A 16,113-nucleotide genomic window follows, 5' to 3' on the forward strand; every position below is an offset into this window, starting at 1 on the left:
GCCCATCAGGTGGAAACTCGGCACGTCCAACTTTTACCTGCCTCTGTTGGTTGCCTGTAGGAATTGCAGCATTTGCTGGTCTGTCACGTCCGAAACAGGGAAACAGAAGTTCGAGTGTGGCGCTGAATTAACTGCATGAGCCTAGCTTTACTTTTCTTGTACACTGTTTTTGTTTTCCTTGGTTATGGAAGTTAATTTTTCAAGTTTTTCTCTGATTACCTTCAGATGGAGGCAAGACATTCAGGAGCATCCTAAAGACTGACAGAAGGACTGGACAAGAAGTTCACTGTGTCAGGTAGGTTTCTTTCTTTGTTTTTTTAATTTGTAATCAAAGAAAAATCTGTCATAGCTGTAACCTTATTAATAGTTTTTGTTTCGGTGTTGACGGTGCTTTACGGAGCCTGTTAGATTTGCTCCACATCTGTCGGCATCGGAACATGGGACGTGGAAAAATGCCGCCATGTCATAATAACCCCTCCGGGACCACATCTTGACTTTTCAGCTCTTTTTAATGCTTTACATACATTGGACACAAGTTCTTAAGTCAGTATGGTGACAGCATTTTTTCCAGCCTGCAACGTGAGCTAAGCTGTTTGATTCTTAGAGAAGTGCAATAAAGTAGGGAACAGGTGTTGGCCTACTTGGAAACATAGCCCGCTGCATTTTCCCATGTGAGTTTTAGATGTCTGCTTCGCTGCATTTCATATAGCACTTTATTATGTGTTAGAGCCACACAGTGGCTATGCTGGCATATTGTGACACTTCAAAAATACTGACCTGCCTTTTGTCTCAACGTTAACTGTACGTAATCTCTAAATCTCTAATCTCTAAACTAACTTCTTTGATCTTAAATTTGTGTTAATTCCTTTATCTCTTTCCTTCACTTTTGATTCACTCACTTAAATACGCTCCAACTTGTTTTTGCATCCTACTTATTCAAATCAATTATCAAATCGAATCACACACCTTCACAACTTTTGTTGTTCTGGCTAGATCATGTAATTGTCATTAACATTAACTGTTATAACGTACATGATGTAGCGTTCGCCTAATATGTATTTCTCATTCTGCTCTGATGGAGCATTACAAGAAAAGCTGTTGTTTAGAACATTACTCTCTTCAAGCATTTTCTTTCATTTGATGAATATATTCATGTCAAGCTACTCAACTATCATTTTCCTTTGTTGTGTAAAGAATTATAGCTTGGGTCCCATGAGAAACTCACTCTTGAAATCTGAATGAAACCGTTCCACTGCCCGGCACATCAGAAATAACTTTCCCACTTTCTTTTTGCCCAGCCTTTGAGTTTAGATTAGCATTGTGTGCTGTGGAGCACGCCTTACGATCACACTGGACTACAATGCACGGCTCTGAGTGGTGGTTGGTTCTTTCTGTGCCAGGCTCCGCTGGCTGTATGCTTACCAATGACTGTGTGTGTGTGTGTGTGCGTGTGTGCGTGCGAATGTGTGTGTGCGTGCGTGTGTGTGTGTGTGTGTAAAAACCTGGTGAGGTCATGGCCATGGCTGTAGCATCTGGTTACATGTGTATTGTCCATGTATGGCAAATGACACTGGCTCTTTCTCTTTTGTCGTCTCAGTTAACTTTTTTTTGCACAACACATGAAACTGTTCTGCTTAATGCTCGGATGCCAGGTGTTTCTAAAGTAGGTGACTGGTTAGCTGTAAATGGTGACAGCAGTCTGGACCACATGGAACCACATGTGTGTAACATGTGAAACAACCATTTTTAAAAGCCTACACAGCCTTTTAACTTCACTGGCCTATTAAAATAATACAATAAATAAAACTCTTGAAACATTACACAAAAAGTACACACAAGATCTTTTATAAACATTTGTATTACTGTGGATATTTATATATTGGAAAATGAATAAAGAAAAACTGCAGTATTTAATTTCAAGTATATATTGCATCCCTTTGTGAAAATTTAGTGTAAGACCAGCACTGAGAAGCCGACAATATTACTTACATTTTTGTACTGGTTAACCTTTGCTTATATGACATGTGCTTTGAGCCCTCTGAAAGCTTGTGCAGACACAAGTTTCATAGAAGCTGAGCTGGTAATGGTAGTAATAAAAGAAGGCAATGAAGAAGAGGCGGCTTTTTTGACCTGCTGAACAAATGGCTCAATTGTGTTGTCTTGAGGTGCATGAAATCACTTGATACGTTTGATAATACTCTCCGAGGGGCCGCATAGCATTGTTTGTGTGTGGGCGCGCACGCTCGTTGCTGTGTATGGTTGTGTGTGTCTATTTCTGTGTCAAACTCCATTTATTTCCAATATTTGGTTCAAAAGGACAGAGAAGTGGTGTGGAAATGTGCACAGTGTGGTCTGAGGTAACACTGTCCAGAGCATTATTAGTGTGGCAAATCAATTCATGTTTTATTAACCTTGGAGCTAAAGGCTCCTTGCTGTGGTCAGCTGGGTAACTAGTCTGTTATCGGCCTCAAGCTACAGCCCGTGTCGCCTTTAGGACAACACTGTTCCACATTCACACACACTCATGCACATAGACACACTTAATCCTGCTTAAATTTACAGAAGTCGAGGGAGTTATTTTTCCAAGGATTTATTCTTGTGGCATTTGAGAAAAAAAAAACCTTCAATTTTCACCTCGGTCCCACCCACTGCGCCAGACCAAAAGACTTGGATCTAATCAAGCATTTTTGAGCCTTCAGTGATGTGCTCCAGTGGGTTACACCATCTGTTTTTGAAAAGAAAATATATTTCATTTAGGGTTTCAGTGCAAGACCTTGAAAGAGAAGTGATTTAAAGCAGTACTCATACGTTTAAAAAACCCAAACAAACAAACACCCAAAACATATTTTTATATATTGATACATATGCTTTTTCTCCACATAACAGTGGAGTGATTAAAAGTATAACCAGAAGCAGCATAGTCCTCTTTGTTTAAGGTCAGGTTTGAAATATGGTGCCATCAAAACCTACCTTTAAAACTTCTGTCACAAAGGAAATAATGTAGCAAATGAGACAACCGATTTTGAAATAAGCACGTTTCCCTTTTCTTTCCTTAATAACCCCGGGCCTTTATTCTGAATTGGTATTTCAAGCCAAGGTGTATTCTCACGATAGTGTAACAAATTCCTATACATTTTGCACCACTTCCACGAAACTGAGCCATGATAATGTCAATAAAGACATAATTGTTTGTTAAAAGGAATAAACTACTCCTGCCTATCTGTCTTCCTAATGTATTTTCACTGAAAGGCATATATTTACAACAAACATCTGTAGATAATTTAAAGCTCAAGTCCTTGTTTCACATGTTTATTTAACTAAACCTAAAGCTCTGTTGTCCAGATGCAGCTGTGCCAGAAATGCTCACCATCCCACAGTTAGATGATATCACAGTGGGACATTGGATATCTGATCAAAGGCTAGTGTCTGCCCCATATATCAGTCCAGCTTTGATTGAATGTTTTACGAACCAGACTCATCACTATTCTTTTTTGATATTGTTGTACCTAAAGCACCACAAAGATTAATGGTTGGCTCACATTGAGCCCGTGAGGTGACCAGTACTGATATCAGATAGCCTGTTGTTAGCACAGATGTAATAGGATCTCCTCATCTGGATGGACTCCTTACGTTGTGTGTGTGTGTGTGTGTGTGTGTGTGTGTGTGTGTGTGTGTGTGTGTGTGTGTGTGTGTGTGTGTATGTGTGTATGTGTGTATGTGTGTATGTGTGTATGTGTGTGTGTGTGTGTGTGTGTGTGTGTGTGTGTGCGCGTGTGTGTGTGTGTGCATGGGCAATGAATGGTATCCAGTGACATTTACGGCTTCAAGCTAGTTTCAATAACTTGGTCAAATGGAGGAGTGAGACACAATGCATGTTTATTTAATGTGTGTCTGGGTCTGGAAGTTTGTGTGTATTTTGTCTGTTTAGATATGGATTTTGTGTGTTTGTGTAGATTTCTTTTGTTTATTTGATTTATGTCATGCCTTTTTGATTTGTAGGTACAGAAAGCTAACATAGGATCCAGGTATTTTGTGTTGCTAACTAAATGAAAGTGATTGGAAGAACATTTTCAAGATCATTAGCTACGTAATTGTGTGGAAGCTTTTTTACACACACACACAGGGTATCTACAGGCACACCACAAGTGGGTAGAGCGTTGGGTGTTACTCCAAAGGCAGATCAACACAGGCCTTTGGAGAAAATACTGATGTTTCGTGATCTAAAAATTGACAATGTATTCAGACACTACTCTAAAAGTGGGATTAAGATGCCTGAGTAAACCTGAGGAGATTATATCCATCAATCAGACCGTACATCTATAATTTGCTGGCAACTAAAAGTTCACAAATAGTAGCAGCTGCCATTTCTCAAGATAATCAGTATTGGTCTATTTTGAAGTATCTTTTACATGGCTTTGTCAGAGCTGGACTTCTCTGTTTCAAAAGATAGGGTGAGGGTGCAGAATGTTCAACTGAGTTTTGCACAGATCAGTCTGTGTAAAACGGACAACTCGATTAACACCGTTATGCCTTTACGTTTATACGATGATGGTTTTGTATGCCATCGGATGTTCTTAAAAGAAACCTATATGTATGTAGAGTATCTTGGCTTTTGTGTTGTCCATCCCTGACCAGTTTTCTGAGCATGTGCAGGAATGTTAATGTCTTCTTTCTTTCTTATCCGTGCAGACAGCCAAGTGTGACTGTGAATATTCATGAGGCTGCCTTTTTGGAACAAGCTGTTAACTTTTACCAAGAAAGGAATGCAAATATAGTATGAGATGAACACAGTGAAACAAAACAAGTAAGTGTGGAAATAGATACATATTTGAACACGGAGGGATAGAAGGGTGCATATGAATAAGAACATGAAGTAGGAAACCGAGGGAGATGTTAGGGAATTTTTGGTCTGTTCGGTCCAGATCTTCATTGTCCCCTAAGGAAAATTTGATATCCAGTTTGGGGAAAATACAGGAACACAACATAACAGACATCATGGGATATTACTGTGGCAGTAAACAACCAAAAGTGTGTGTGTGTGTGTGTGTGTGTGTGTGTGTGTGTGTGTGTGTGTGTGTGTGTGTGTGTGTGTGTGTGTGTGTGTGTGTGTGTGTGTGTGTGTGTGTGTGTGTGTGTGTGTGTTTTCATGTTAATACGTAGACACACACACACACACACTACAGTACAGTTGTGCTTATCTAGCCCCCCAAAATCTGTTGAAGAGCTAGCCTCCTAAATTCCAATGTGTGGATGGAACTACACAAAATATTTCAGAATGCACATAAAAACATAGCTAAGTCAGAAAGTTATTAGTTACAACCTTGCTGATGTGTAAGATGCCCAACAGAAGAAAAATATTTATTTGTGCCCTCCAGTTCTTTTCTGAACAAAGTGTACACATTTGGCTACGTTTTCATATTTCTTCTACCAATTTTCTAAAAATTCTCTCAAAATTGGTATAAAACCAATGTATTTTTGACCTAACAGTGCATTTTTACTTTCTTCTTTTCTTTCAGCTACACAATCTTATACATTTTCCAAATACAAGGGGTAGTAGTGACAGTTATTATAAAAGATTTTCATTTCAACTGTTGAAGTGTTTATGACATCTAGTAATATACTTGTACACATTGAAATGAAGAAAAGTTACAAAACTGTCTACTTCCTCTCCACTTTTTTGTTGCCGGCAAGGTAGCCAATCTTTCAGCCGCGTGAGCTGATACATACTGTTGTTCTTATTATCAAAAGGTCTTAACTTAAGATAGTAGGGTTTTATGCAGCTACCAGTCACTGCTACTCCCATGGTCTACCAGTGTATCAGTCATCAAGTCACAGTTCTTATCACAGCTGTTTCTGTCACTGATAGACAACTAGATATTCCATTTGATGCCAAATAATTTCCGCTTTGCTGTCGGTTGGTATGTTTAATAGGGTGTGAGTGTGAGCTTTTGTTAAGAGACAAAGCAATGTGTGCATCAGCAACAGCTCTGAAGCCTTAATATGTGTTTGCTGTTTTGTAAGAAGTCCGAGTGCGATACTGTGATGATAACGTAGGGCTGGTATCTTGGGGACTTAGTGTAATGTGTGTGGGTCATGAAAGATAAAAAAGGGGGTTATCCTATTGAGTGAGCTGCAGTGTTGAGTGTCTTTATTTGTGTAGTGAAATGAGGAGAATGTGTTTGATGTTATGGGGGGGGGGCAGGCTTGTGTGTGTGACTGAGAGAGTGACGTGAGAAAGAATTAGAGTGAATTTTTTATTACTTTCAAGTGAATCGGTCATTTTGTTTGGTTGAACTAGAGTTGTAATAGCTGTAAACTCGTTGTTATGTTCTGTTTGAGAAAAATATTATGGGTTGATGTAGCACTTATGCACAAGTACAAATTTAAGGTGGTAGATATGATCTGGTGCTTCCTATTTTTCTGTTCCAATCAATTGTATGACCAGTGCTGGTCTTTGCTACTGAGCAGCTGTATTCAGCAGCTGGAGGAAATATTGCTTTGCCAAAGGGCATTTCTACAATACTTGTTCTGTCAGGCATTTTATAAGTCTCCACATTCCTGTTGGGTGATTCTGAAACAGATGCATCTAAGGAAAGGAACTTATCAATCAGATGCTTGTTTAGACCAGCAGATTTAGGCTTTGACATGCCATGCTTTTGAATTGTTTTCATTCTTCAAAATGCAACATCTTTTTTTGTTCTACCCACCTCTATAATGACAGACAAGAAGCAAGCCAAGTGTCTCTCCAAGATATCACAGAAATGGTCCTTTCTTACTGTGATTTGCAACCCCGGTGGCTGCTAATGCTGAAATTCTTCTCTGAAAATAAAATGGGTAATTTTTTTCACTAAATCCAGAGAGAAACTCATGAATGCAATGATATCTTGTTGAATTTGAATGATCGATGAGCCGCTGCGTTGTGCAAAAGTTAATAGAGGGGAGCAGAGGTGGGTATGTCAGCATGTGTATGAGTAAGTTGCTCTAAAGAATCCAGCTTTATTTAAATTGCACAGTTGAGTTGGCTTAAAGATTGCACTTGTAGGAATGATGTATCAATACCATTGAAGGCGAATTCAGAAGTGACATTTCATATTTTTAGATCTTGCACAATATGAATAAATGTTGTTGGATATCATTAATCACACCTGGTGATTGTGTTAACTTGCCTTGATGGTTACTCTTGGTCAGATGGATATCACTTGTTTCTCACCAATTCATCAAACAAGTTATTTCAGGATACTCTTCATTATATTATGGTCAACCACACTTTATTCAAAAAGGCTCAACAATTTCCCGATGAGTGACCATGTGGTGACAGTGACAAGTAGATAACGTAAAGCAGAACCCTAGGACTCTAGCTGGAAGGCCATGTTCCCTGAATTTGTTCATCCAATAGTAAAGTTCTTATTTCAGTTTATTCACACTTTGCTATTTTTCAGATATCTATCCTATCATTGTGGTCTCACCATCTTCTGGTTCACCATCTTGTGACTAAAATACAGTCTCTGAATAGCCTCTTGATGGCTTGAAATGAAATAGTACTAACATGAATTCCAGAAATTTTGCTGACCCCCTGACTTTTTACCCATGCCCGTGCTATGGGTTGTGGTTTAGCGGTTTTGAGTAAAATGTTTCAACAAGTATGGTTGGATTGCCATTAAATTTGGGTTACACATTAATCTTTCCTGCATTATATGCCGTAGTATCATTGCTGAATTTGACAATTTGTTGACCCCAACATTATGTTTAAACTTCAGTTTAAATTTCCATAACTGATCTTTCCCTCCAATGACAGTTGAAATTATGGTCTAACATAGACATTATATTTTCTAACCATAAAAACATGTTAACTTGCGTGCTGATGTTTGTATTTCGCTGCAAGCATTGGTACGAATTCTTGTCCTTTTTTTGTCACACTGAGTATTGCAAGCACTGTCTGGAAAAAAAAAATTGCATTGTACTCATAGCATCCAAAGAGTCTTATTGTTGTGGTTTTTACATTAAAGTTCAAGTGCAAAATGTTAACTAGTTCAAGTAATAAAATGTAGGACGGACAGAGCCATATTGAAAAGTATCTTGTGGCAAGATAGCCAAGTGCCATTTCAAATAGTAAAGAAACCAGCTGTGACTTTGGTTGCGAGAACTTATTTTGTGATCAGTATTCATCATCATTGCGAGTGAATTTAAGTATCATCCTTGTTTAAAAAAAGTCTTCCTGCCACAAATGTCAGCACTAGGGCCAGTAATTTACCCTTGACCCGTGGAAATTTTAGTTGCCTCTCTGGTGTCCTCACTTAACCCTTTGTGGATGTTTGTAGGCTCAAACTGTTCTCCCTCAAGAGGGCCATCGTTGTCATGCACTCTCTTGCATATACACAAGTACACACTTGCCATTCGGAAAGATGACAGTATAACACTTAACATTTGCTCTTGAACATTCAACAGAGCAACGCCATAAATACAAAAATAGTTTTGCGACAGTTGTAGGCAGACAGGTCTACACAAACAAGTTTGCACACATAGTCAGGTTTATGCAGCTGTCTTTGTGAGGACATACACTGACCCAAAACATCTTTTATTTCTCCCTGATATCAAGTTGAGATGCTCAGATTATGTTTATTGTGATCATGATGCCCTTTAAAACATGGTTTAAAACTGATATAGTTTAGATAGGTCCATTTGTTAAGGTCCTTCATACTCTCAAAAGCTCTAAAAGAGGTTCTAAAGGCCCACACTGTTAGTACAGTATGTGACTTAAATTATCTCAGAGGTTCATCACCAGGTCATTTTATTTTATAGAAATATCATGGATCTGGCATATTTCTGATAGATATTCCATTAAGAATAGAATAGCGATTTCAGGACATATGATAGTTTTAAGTTGCAGATATAGATCTTATAGCTCTCATTAGATTTTATAGATCTTATAGTATTCCGAGTTTTTTTTGATTTGGCTGAAAGATTCTGTCTTCAAATAAGATAAGACAAACTTTATTGATTCCCATAGGGGGAAATATTTGGCACAGCAGTGCAACAGTTATAAGTGTCAAACAAATATGAATATTAATATCAGTAGAGGGACAATTGGGAGACAATTAGAAAAAACAAAAGACATCCACAAATAAATAGACAGCAGAGAGAACAACAGCAACAACATCAAGGATAAGGATGGACAACAGTATGGGGGGAAAAAAGGCAGTAAGGGTGAAAGAGGCCAAACAAAACTAAACAACAACATAGAGTGACAATAGCAATGATAAGAATAAAATAAATTAGCAAAAATAGGCAGGAAGTGAGTGGGCTGAGACAAACAGGATAAAAAAAACCCAGCAGAGTTAGGGCATGACACATGAATGACTGGGTGAGGTAGTGAATGGGGTGAGGTAGTGAGGTTGTGGTAGCACAGATGCACCTCCAGCCGGTCAAAGTTGTGTGTCGTCCAGACTGCTGTTATACAGTCTGATGGCCGTGGGGACAAACGAGCGTTCAGTTCTGCATCAGGGTGGGATGAACCGTTGGCTGAAAGAGCTGCCCATCAGCCGCAGCTCGTTGTGCGGGGGGTGAGAAGGATTGTCTAGGATAGCTCCAATTTTGTTCTTCACCCTCCCCACTTCCACTGATTGGAGATGGTCCAGGTTCAGTCCCACCACTGAGCAGGCTTTCCTCACTATCTTGTTGAGCCTGTTGACCTCACCAGACCTGGCACCGCCCCACCAGCACACATAGCGAATAGTGTGCTTGCCACCATAGACTGGTAGAAGGTCTTGAGGAGCCCACTACAGATGTCAAACAACCTCCATCTCCTCCGGAAGAACATCCTGCTCTGACCCTTCCTGTAGGGTGCATCTGTGTTGTGTGGCCAGTCCAGTTTATTGTTAATGTGGACCCCAAGGTACTTGTAGGAGTCTTCTATCTTCACCTTCTCACCCTGGATGGCGATTGGTACCTTCCTCCTCCCAATCTTCCAGAAGTCCACAACCACCTTCTTGGTCTTGGAGATGTTAAGTAGGAGGTGGTTCTGGTTGCTCTCCTCAGAAAATCTCTGGAACTCTGGAAGAGTCATCGGAGAACTTCTGGTTCTTCTGGAAGTCGGAGGTAAAGAGGGTAAAGAGGAATGGAGACAGTACAGTACTTTGGGGCACTCCTGTACTGCACTCCACGGCTTTGGAAACACAGTCATCCACCCTGACATACTGCTGCCTTCCTGTGAGGTAGTCCAGGATCCAGGCGGTGATGTCAGGTTAAATTTGCGTACTCAGCAGCTTGTCATTGAGAAGGGTGGGTTGGACAGTGTTCAAGGCACTCGAGAAGTCAAAGAAGGTGACTCTCACAGTGCTTCCTGTACCCTCCAGATGGGTTGAGGCCTTATGAGAGCTGCTGGGACAGGCTGCCGTCTTCCAGCGCTATCTTGAAAACAATATATACATCCATTTACAGTTTGCTCTTTTTCTAACTGTTTACTGACTTTTTATTGGATTTTTTTAATCATAATTATTTCAGATTGATTCATGGTGACTAACTACTGGAAAAACTTACATAACTTAACTGTCAACACTGAGTCAGACCCATAAACTGACAGGTACTCCATGCCCCCTTCAACTTGCAGAACAGGGGTGGAAAATTAAAAATGCTGATGGAAGACGATTGGACAAAAGCAGAGCAGACACAGCAGAGAAGAAATAGACAGTGGTCAGTCAGTGAACTTCATGATTGAATGAAAAAATATGAGGTTTCATTGTTAACACATTTAACAACTATTGGAGTAATTTGCTCAGAGTGAGGTTCATTGTACTTAAAGACTGGCATACACAGGCAGTCACAGAAACTCTCAGGCAAACCAACCACAATCTGGCCACCTGCTTTGAGAGGGCTTGAGGATTTGAATGTGTGTGACAGCTGTGGATTCTTGAGAATGAAGAAGGGAAAGGGCAAGGGGTGAGTCAAAGGATTTGGAGGAAATGTGGGCTCGGAAAGTATCAGTATTATGGTGCAATTGTTGAAAGGGGTATTTCTGCTGATGTACCAGGGAAAATCACAAATAATCTTAGCTCAGTCACATACTTTTGTTTTCTATAAACTTGGTGGTCAGTTAGACTGGACCTGAATATTGCACTTTTTTCCCATGTTATCTTTCACTAAATGGCATTTCCAACACAATTAGACTGTATTTACCTTGTATACCAAATCATACTCACATGAAGGACATGAAAGGGATTTTAGAAATTTTACAAACGCTTTGTCTTACCGGCTGAGGTTATTTGGAAGCATCTGTTGAGAGTACAGTGTTTGCACACCTGTTTTTGGCTACAGTATGTTTTTATCAGTAACAAAGGACCCAATCAAGGATCTAATTGGTTGCTTTGTTTTAAATGGAAGCAATTAAAATACCTCCAAGATTCAAAAGCAAATAACTGACTCTAGTTTGGCCTCTGTCATAAATGTAGCATCTTAAGCTAGACTAAATCTGATGCTCTGTATCTCCAAGGTTTTATAAGTAGTGGTATATTTCCACTGTGAAACAAAAAACATCACATTTTCAGGAGTGGAAATGATCAATGCCCTTCTAACTGTCAGAAATGCATAATCAAATCTCAAGAAATGCAAAACAACTTGAAATCATAATGTATTTGATTTGTTCCAGCCAGTGGACAAGTTGTTTATCAATATTTAAGTGATTGCCTTTGTCCAAAAGAATGTTATCATCAGTGATTCTCTCCAGCTCAAATTTCTGAAGGTCACTATCTGGTTGAATATCTGATGAACCTCACTGTGTCGGGTGTGGTGCTTTGTACGACATGCCTTAAACTCATAACCTTTTTTTTTTTTTTTTTAAATATGTTGAGATCCTATATATGAAAATGAGACAAAGTATTTAGCGTATGATCCCATGACTGCCAGTCATAGATATCCTGTGTTGTAAAAGGCTTGTTTGGCAATTATGGTTTCTTTTTTTAGTGAGCTCTCTGAGCTACAGCCTTTTGTCCCGCTAGTAGAGTAATTGTCACCTCTTTAGTGCTACAGATGTTTTTTTACAGTAAATCCTGTATGTTGTATGCAATAGCTAATCATCCTACGTCAGTTAATCATTTTAAAAAAGAAAAAAATGTTGGGGTAACCAGTGACAAAAGCAAGGACATACGTAGATAACAATAAATGGGCTTGATCATGTGGTTTTGGACAAAGTGAGAACTGGCTATTGATGTCATGATGAGCTGCATTTTTGAAGAGTCCAACAGACTTGTCCGAAAACCCGAACCATCTACAGAAACTGAAAGTCACAGGAGAAAGATGCTTCTATTCCACAGCTGGTGTGATTGAAAGGGACTTTCTGCAGACACATGATTTCACAGCTTTTTCATGAACATTGGTTAATAAAGCACGACATATCTCATACATGAAATGCTGCATGCGTTTTAGTTGTTTTACAAAGGTTACAACCAAACTAAATATTTAATTTGCACGTTGATCTACATAAACCCTTTTCTAAGCGCTGATACATTTCCTAGTTATTTCTAGGGGTCTATAAATTATTTCAAGGGTTTTCTTACACAGTAATTTGTGGGAAAATATTGTGTAACTGGACGGTCAATAGTTTACCCAGTAGTTTTCCATCTTCCTGTAAACATTGTATTTTCAAGTGAGTGTGTTAGTATGTTAAGTACATTACAGTAGTTGATTTCTACCAGTCCACTTAATCTTCTCATGTCTGAGTGTGAGAAGTCTGAGTGGTTAATGGTGACAAGGACTTCAGCATTTTACTGTGGGCATGTGTTGAACGTAAAGGGAACACCGATTTGAGTGTTTGGTCATGATTGTGTGAGAACGGGAAGGCATGCTTTGAATACTGGTTGTGTGCTTGGATTACTGGTTTAGTTTTCCTGTCTGAACATGTATAACAGCAGGTTGTTTACTGCTACAGGGCTCAAAGGCACTGAGGCAGCAGTGACACAACAACAGCAGTGGGAGGAAAGGGGAGGAAATGGGAGTCTAAACAAAGCTCTTAAGCAGGAAACCACCCCGGTTCTCTCATTGTTGTGTTTTTATAGACTTCACTTCCTGCCGGCTGTACAACCCCGTTACTACAGTTACAATCCCTGTTGTACATGGGATGTATTGTACCGACTCTGTTTTGACATGGGCTGAGCTGTCATTATTAGCAGGACTGCCACACTGAGGCTAAAATGACAGATAATATTTTGGTGTTAAGAAGAATAATTTACATGATTATCAAGTCTAACTGCAAGTTTATAACTCGGGCAGGTTTTTACTTCATTCTGTCCCTTATTATTGAATAGCAGCTTTTAAATGATGATGCTATCATGGCATGGTTGAAATGTTTAAATCAACAGTTTGCTGTTGGACAGCAGCAACAAATAGAGACTCAGAGAGGGAGAAGAAAAAGGAGTTGAAGAAAAGAGGATGTGGTGACACTAAAAGATGACTGGAGGGAGTGGAGCTTGAAGTCTAATTATAGATCCAGCTGTTAGCTGGAGCCGAGGCAGAAGTGCTACTGAGTTTTCACACAGCCATTTTTTACAAGAGAAACATGGGTACGTGTGTCTGTGACTTCATCACTCATTCCATGCTTGTTTATGTCTGTGCAGGTGCAGTTGTTTGTGTATGTGTTCGACTCTTTGCCTCCAGATATTTAAAAAATCTTTGAGTTTAACTAACAAACTTGATACAACAGTCTTCCAGTTAATTTTCAGCTTCCCTTTATTTGATGTGTGTGTTCATGTAAAAAAAAAAGATCCATCTTTCTAATCTGTCTCCCTGTCTAGCATTATCTTTCCTTTCTGTCTTTGTCAAAGAAAGCTTCACCTGTAGTTTCCGCACATGTGGGCTGTAAGTGTGCCTTTTAAAGGGAATGAGAAGCAGTACCCTGGTAGCAGCTGCGGGAGGTCATAAATGTACCCTCTCTGTTATTGTTAAGTGACTGACTGTTTTGATACTGCATCTATTTTGAGTCTGTTTTCACATCGCACGTTTTCTTTTTCCTCCCCCCATGGGAGAGAGGCTTCTTTATGTCTTAAATGGGTGCTTGACACGGAAAATGTATTATGAATATCAAGCTATTCAAGGATCCTGTTTTGGATATAGATACATATTCATTCAGTCATTGATTCAATCATTATTCACTGCTTATCCTGCATTTAGGGTCATGGGGGTGCTTGGGCCTATCCCAGCTGTCATTGGGCGAGAGACAGGTTCACCCTGGACCAGTTGCCAGTGGATTGCAGGGCCACATATAGAGCAAATCATTCACTGTGTCATTCGCACATGAAGGCAATTTTCCAATTTTTCTCATTTACCTTTTTTTTTTCTTTTGGACTATGAAGAAAATAATGGATCCGGGGGATCTTCCAACTCCACACAGAGAGGTTCTGTTTCCACACAGAATCAAATATGGGCCCTTCTTGCCGTGAAGTGGGAGTGCTAACCACTGCCGAAATCACTCTTAAGTTACGTTAGACTCGGGTGGCTTGCACTTGCAATATTTTGCTGCAGAGTTCACATAATGCGAATTTGTCACACATAAAAATTGGTAACAGAACATTGGAAAAAATGAACAGTTAACTCCAGGCATTGGCCATGACCTAAAATGTATATATACTAGGGGTGAAATTATCATTTCAAAAACACAAAAACAGAAAAAGAAATAATTTAAGCAAAAAAACAAAAACAAACAAACTGTAAATAGCCCAGCAAAAGACAACAATATTTTTTACTCGTCATGTTTTAAGATGTTAAGAATAGTATCATATATATAATATATATATATATATATAAACACACAAACACACACATATATATATATACACGTATGAATACATGTGTGTACATATATGTATATATGTATGTTCTCAGTCCTAACTGAAATTCATTGATCAAACCAACAAACATTCATTGGAATATATGATATAAATATTTTCTATGAAAATCTCAACAATAAATGTTTTATTTAATGCCTATACTAATTTCTGAAAACTCACACGTTTTCCAATAGAACTGTAGCCTCTTACCTGGATGGTTATTTTCCCCCCTTTTAATGATAAAGGGTTGTCTTTGACTGAGTTAAAGGGGCATTTTGAAAAACACTTTCTGCAAAGGGATGCGGAAGAGTAAAATAAACAATACCTCATATTTTTTTTCTTTGACCCCAAGAGCATTTTTATTTTTGATTGAAAGAAATTGAACATCAATGAATTTTGAATAGTCAATGGATATTTTGTGGCAACAATATATGTTAAAATGATCAACGTATAAGCATGTGTCAAAAACAGTGTCTTTGAATGTTCTTGATCTTATGACTTCTTCTTCTTCTCCTTTCGGTGCTTCCCGTCAGGGGTCACCAAAGCGAATCAACCTTCTCCATCTAACCCTATTCTGTGTATCCTCCTCTCTCACAACGATTGCCTTCATATCCTATATTGATCTTATGCCTGACAAGCAAATTAATAGTTTTCAGCTTGAAGGCAGAGGGAAATACTGATTGGATAGTTTATGTGTTGACTATTTATGTATGGCTCTTATTTCAGCCATACGCTTATATTAATCTATGAAAAGTTGATAAAACCTGCAGGCTGGTTTTTGATGAGCTGACGTGGTATTTTGACAGTGCAAAACTGCATTCAGTTGTTTTGTGAATTGCTAGAAGTACTTTTTCTAAATATTTGCTTAGAGGGAAAACAGTTGGAGCTCTTAGAGCAAGTAATGATAACACATCATTTATTTGAATGAGCCATTTATCAAGCAAAGAAACCAAATGTTTGCTCCCAGATTTGCAAAATGTCTTTGCATGTTTGCCATTGAAAAATATAACAAAATATTTACAAGGGATTTTGCCTCTGTTTTCTGTGAGAATGTTTGTAAGTGGTTCAGTCCATATCATATAGATAATGATTCCTGTGCACATGGTGTCACATGTAAGTGTTTCTGGGCATATTATTCGGCATCTTTATTTGTTCAAGGACTTGAATCCCTAATTTAACCTTGCAGTTGTTTGCTTTAGATGAAGGGGGAAATATTTTCTTTGGTCTAGAGCTTCAAGACAAGCTGTTAACTCAGGTTTTGATGTCTTAAGAACAAATGCTTGCAAGAAACTTTTGTGTC

The 16,113-nt window shown here is 38.8% G+C and overlaps 1 protein-coding gene across 4 annotated transcripts in view; it reads left to right on the forward strand.

Annotated features, from left to right (window-relative positions):
• hdac7a (histone deacetylase 7a) overlaps positions 1-16,113 on the forward strand; it is a 64,424-nt gene that overhangs the window by 14,766 nt on the left and 33,545 nt on the right. For all 4 annotated transcript variants that reach the window (XM_086160029.1, XM_086160032.1, XM_086160031.1 and 1 more), the window contains exon 2: positions 226-295. The gene's annotated coding sequence lies outside the window, so the exon portion shown is untranslated. The remainder of the gene's footprint in view (positions 1-225; positions 296-16,113) is intronic.

This window comes from Fistularia commersonii, chromosome 14 (genome assembly GCF_037954325.1).
Source record: "Fistularia commersonii isolate RoL2024-O1a breed Wild chromosome 14, RoL_Fcom_v1.0, whole genome shotgun sequence".
In the NCBI taxonomy this organism is placed as follows: Eukaryota; Metazoa; Chordata; class Actinopteri; order Syngnathiformes; family Fistulariidae; genus Fistularia; species Fistularia commersonii.